Genomic DNA, 5,387 nt, shown 5'->3' with positions numbered 1-5,387 from the left:
AGAGTCCCAGCATCCCCAAGTGGCACTGCCCGAAGGACGAGGCCAATCACAGACAGCCACTCAAGCATACTAGCCAGGAACTCTGGAACTCCTCCTTGATGAACTGCTGGAAGAAGACCAAGTGGAGGGTGACAGGCCATTCCCTGTGGATCTGGATGGAAATCCTGGTGGCAAGGAGCACGGGGTTGTCCAGGAAACCATCTTGCAACTGGCTGCCACGGACTGTGTATCCAAGGAATCCTCAAGTTATAGCGACCCAACCAATTTCTCCAGAGAGTCTCAGCTACCACAATGGGCACAGCCTGAAGGACAAGGCCAAGAACAGGCTCTCACTCAGGGATGCAACAGGGGCCCTCTGGAACTCTCCCTGGATCAACTGCTGATGGAAGTTCGAGTGGAGACGCTCTCCCCAGGCCCTGTACATCTGGAAGGTGCAGTTCAGCAAATGGATGCAACACCTGAGCTGCCTCTCTCTCAAGAAGAATATGAGGCTCTGCTGGATATTCTCTGAGTCCCAGCCTGGAAGCTCCTATCCAGAAGACACCCGCAATCAACACTTGAGCATGTAGACAGCCCAAAAAGTATATGCATCAAAACCCCTATTACAGTGGGTGCTTTCGATGGAAGGCATCTTGCTTACTAGAAGGCGGAAATGCACGTGGGTTTTCCATGTGCAGTGCCTACATGAGGACCCTGGGATGAGGAAACGGGCTCTGAGCATGGGATTCTGCTGAAGGAGCACAGGGCAAGATCACCAGGGACTCCTCAAACATCAAGGAGGCCTAATGAAAAGCCCAACTGACAGAACACACCATTGAACTGGCTCCAGCAGACTCCAGGAAATCTCATGGGTCACCAGGTATAGGCTACACATCTCAGGACACTGAACCAGGAAGGAGTTATGAAGACTTCTTCCTTGGGACTAAGAACTGCTGCACTTCTTACCAATGCCTTATGCTTAGCTGTGAGTTGACTAACAAACCACCCATTCTATATGTACTCCTAGCACATTTGTTTAGTTTACTTTTGTTTTGTTTTGTCTAGCTTTGTTCTACTTCCCATTGCATTCAATAAAGTTTTGCATTGTTTGTTTGTTTGCTTGCTTGCTTGTTTGCTTGTGTGTTTGTATGGGTGGTTGAATTGGCTCTTTGCTTTAGGCATGAGCTTTCCAATTCAAAGGGTGGTAAGACTTGGGAAGGCAGTTAGGCGGGATGAGAGGTCTGAAAGGGAAATAACAAGGAAAGCTGATCAGTGTTCAATGCAGACATGGCACTGTTTGCTAAAGCAAACAAGCAGGGAAAATGTCAACCTAAAGAAGAGTGTGTGTAAGGCCACAAAACTGTAAATGAACATCATCCTGGAAATGGAGTGCAACCAAAGTATCGTGAACAATTCATTCCAGGATTGACACTGATTCAATCAGACAAGCCGAATACCTTCCTCCTCCCACAGTGAGGTGTATCCCACACTCTCAGGTATCCGTCTTTTATCCTTGAGTTTCCCAAGCCTAGCACGGCCCTGCATTCCCTAATGTGAGGTCCCTCCAAACCCACCTGAAGACTGCAATTGCCTAGAGGTAGGCAGTTGTCCTTGGGTGCATGCAGCCACATAGCCTCAAGGAGCATAGGGCTTATACAGGAATTTCAGCACAGGTTTTGGGTCTTTAGTTCCACATTCACAAGTCAGACTTGCTGGCCCGGTTTTTGTGTATGCTCGTGTGTGTGTGTGTGTGTGTGTGTGTGTGTGTGTGTGTGAGTGTGTGTGTGTATGTGTGTGTTATTTGTATTTGTGTTATTTGTGTGTGTTTGCATGTGCATGTGTGAGTGTCTGTGTGTGTGCTTGTTTTGTGTGTGTGTTATTTGTATTTGTGTTATCTCTGTGTGTGTATGTGTGTGTGTTTGTGTTTGCGTGTGTGTGTGCTTTGTTGTGTGTGTGTGCTATTTCTATTTGTGTTATTTGTGTGTATATGTGTGTCTGTTTGTGTGTGTGTGTGTGTGTGTGTGTGTGTGTGTGTTTGCGCCTGTGTTTCATGGAACATGTTAATTGTGAGAATTCCTGAAAATCTGGCCCAACTGGTCTGACAGTAAATACATGAATACGCATTCCCGTATCTCTACATGAACTATTGTGGTTTTCGTCCTATTTGCCTGTGTAAAAGACTTTCTATCTGCATGTGCTATTCTCTTCTCTCGGTTAAATATTGTTCTGTTGCTCCCAACTACCACCTAGCCCTACAAGCAGGAAGGAAGTGCCATGACTTGCATGACCCCTGGAAGTGATGTCCTTGGGTCTCAGAACATGTGGTTGGGATCCTCAGTTGGGTGTCTTCTCTTTCCAACCTGTGTGGATCCAGATGGGATGAGATCAGCACGGATTCAACTTGGCTAGTGATACCACCTAAGGCACAGTCCACTCTGCCTTCCTCTTCTGAAGCCTGCTTACCACCTCCACGATTTCCTGGATACTCTGCCCAAAGCCAGGAAGGACCTATGGTGCTCCCTCCTTGGACGATCTGTCTGCTGGATTCTTGATTCCTAGGACATTTATTGTGCTTCCTTGTTCTGTGTCCAGAATGGCATGCAAGGGACTGCGAGACTTTGGGAGAGACTTTGCTGAGTCTGATAGGTTTCTTGAGGTATTTTTCCGGGTCTCCCGTTCTCAGGTGGGAGGCTTGGCAGGTGTAGAGCTTCCTGGCATGACCTTGATTCAAGGAGGACGACTGTAGCCCACGGCTCCTTTCGAGTGGGCGGAGCTCCGGGAGCAGAGAGAGAGGTATTTAAGGGCAGTGGTCCCAGCCCTACGGCTGGCATTTGCTGAAGTTTGCGCTTGCTCTGGAGCGGTCCTGACAATATTCTCCAGCTTGAGGACTCCTGGCATCGAATCCTTAGGAGCATGGAAGCTGGAAGCAATGTGGATAGCAGCTGTGTGCTGCGGGAATCCCGGCGCAGGAAGACGGTTTGGCAGGCCTGGCAAAAGAAGGCCCTGCTATCAGCTTTCAGCAAGAACAAATACCCGAGCTTCTGGGACAGGCAGTAACTGGCCAGGCAAATACAGCTCCCTGCGTCCCGCATCCGAGTGTGGTTTCAGAACCAAAGAAGTCGCAGTGGAGAGGTGAGGCACGGCCCAAAGCGGTCCAGCAGAGGCTCCATTCCGCTAGCCTCCCAAGAGCTCGAGGAAGGGTTTGGCTCCAAGTCACAAGGTAGCAGCATGCCCTCGGACAGCAAAAGGCCTCGCACTCGACTCAACTTGCAACAGCGCAGGATCCTAGTGCAAGCCTTTGAGAGGAACCCGTTGCCAGGCTTTGCTACCAGGGAGCAGCTGGGCCAAAGGACAGGTTGAATGAGGACACGATCCACATATGGTTTCAGAACAGAAGAGCGCGGCAAGCCCGCGCTCCAGATCAAGATGTGCCTGCTTCACAAGTGCAGGATGTGGCAACTGGAGTTCTCAGTGGCAAGGATGAGGCAGCACCGGACAACCTGTTATTGATGGCTGCTGCAGGAGGTGTGGGCATGGAGAACTCGAGCTCCAGCGACCAGCCCCACTTCCACGAAGAGTCCAGCATCCCCAAGTGGCACTGCCCGAAGGACGAGGCCAATCACAGACAGCCACTCAAGCATACGTGCCAGGAACTCTGGAACTCCTCCTTGATGAACTGCTGGAAGAAGACCAAGTGGAGGGTGACAGGCCATTCCCTGTGGTTCTGGATGGAAATCCTGGTGGCAAGGAGCACGGGGTTGTCCAGGAAACCATCTTGCAACTGGCTGCCACGGACTGTGTTTCCAAGGAATCCTCAAGTTATAGCGACCCAACCAATTTCTCCAGAGAGTCTCAGCTACCACAATGGGCACAGCCTGAAGGACAAGGCCAAGAACAGGCTCTCACTCAGGGATGCAACAAGGGCCCTCTGGAACTCTTCCTGGATCAACTGCTGATGGAAGTTTGAGTGGAGACGCTCTCCCCAGGCCCTGTACATCTGGAAGGTGCAGTTCAGCAAATGGATGCAACACCTGAGCTGCCTCTCTCTCAAGAAGAATATGAGGCTCTGCTGGATATTCTCTGAGTCCCAGCCTGGAAGCTCCTATCCAGAAGACACCCGCAATCAACACTTGAGAATGTAGACAGCCCAAAAAGTAAATGCATCAAAACCCCTATTACAGTGGGTGCTTTCGATGGAAGGCATCTTGCTTACTAGAAGGAGGAAATGCACGTGGGTTTTCCATGTGCAGTGCCTACATGAGGACCCTGGGATGAGGAAACGGGCTCTGAGCATGGGATTCTGCTGAAGGAGCACAGGGCAAGATCACCAGGCACTCCTAAAACATCAAGGAGGCCTAATGAAAAGGCCAACTGACAGAACACACCATTGAACTGGCTCCAGCAGACTCCAGGAAATCTCATGGGTCACCAGGTATAGGCTACACATCTCAGGACACTGAACCAGGAAGGAGTTATGAAGACTTCTTCCTTGGGACTAAGAACTGCAGCACTTCTTACCAATGCCTTATGCTTAGCTGTGAGTTGACTAACAAACCATCCATTCTATATGTACTCCTAGCACATTTGTTTAGTTTACTTTTGTTTTGTTTTGTCTTGCTTTGTTCTACTTCCCATTGCATTCAATAAAGGTTTGCATTGTTTGTTTGTTTGCTTGCTTGCTTGTTTGCTTGTGTGTTTGTATGGGTGGTTGAATTGGCTGTTTGCTTTAGGCATGAGCTTTCCAATTCAAAGGTTGGTAAGACTTGGGAAGGCAGTGAGGCAGGATGAGAGGTCTGAAAGGGAAATAACAAGGAAAGCTGATCAGTGTTCAATGCAGACATGGCACTGTTTGCTAAAGCAAACAAGCAGGGAAAATGTCAACCTAAAGAAGAGTGTGTGTAAGGCCACAAAACTGTAAATGAACATCATCCTGGAAATGGAGTGCAACCAAAGTATCGTGAACAATTCATTCCAGGATTGACACTGATTCAATCAGACAAGCCGAATACCTTCCTCCTCCCACAGTGAGGTGTATCCCACACTCTCAGGTATCCGTCTTTTATCCTTGAGTTTCCCAAGCCTAGCACGGCCCTGCATTCCCTAATGTGAGGTCCCTCCAAACCCACCTGAAGACTGCAATTGCCTAGAGGTAGGCAGTTGTCCTTGGGTGCATGCAGCCACATTGCCTCAAGGAGCATAGGGCTTATACAGGTCTTTCAGCACAGGTTTGTGTCTTTTGTTCCACAATCACAAGTCAGACTTGCTGGCCCGGTTTTTGTGTATGCTCCTGTGTGTTTGTGTGTGTGTGTGTGTGAGTGTGTATGTGTATGTGTGTGTTATTTGTATTTCTGTTATTTGTGTGTGTTTGCATGTGCATGTGTGAGTGTCTGTGTGTGTGTGCTTGTTTT

The 5,387-nt window shown here is 49.1% G+C and overlaps 1 pseudogene; it reads left to right on the top strand.

Moving 5' to 3' along the window:
- The first annotated feature begins 2,892 nt into the window (after positions 1 to 2,892).
- LOC147998667 (uncharacterized) lies at positions 2,893 to 3,935 on the top strand (annotated as a pseudogene).
- Positions 3,936 to 5,387: the final 1,452 nt, after the last annotated feature.

This window comes from Rattus norvegicus, chromosome 20 (genome assembly GCF_021556685.1).
Source record: "Rattus norvegicus strain SHRSP/BbbUtx chromosome 20, alternate assembly SHRSP_T2T, whole genome shotgun sequence".
In the NCBI taxonomy this organism is placed as follows: domain Eukaryota; kingdom Metazoa; phylum Chordata; class Mammalia; order Rodentia; family Muridae; genus Rattus; species Rattus norvegicus.
The sequence above is the reverse complement of the archived record's forward strand: the minus strand, read 5'-3'. Positions and strand labels throughout refer to the sequence as shown.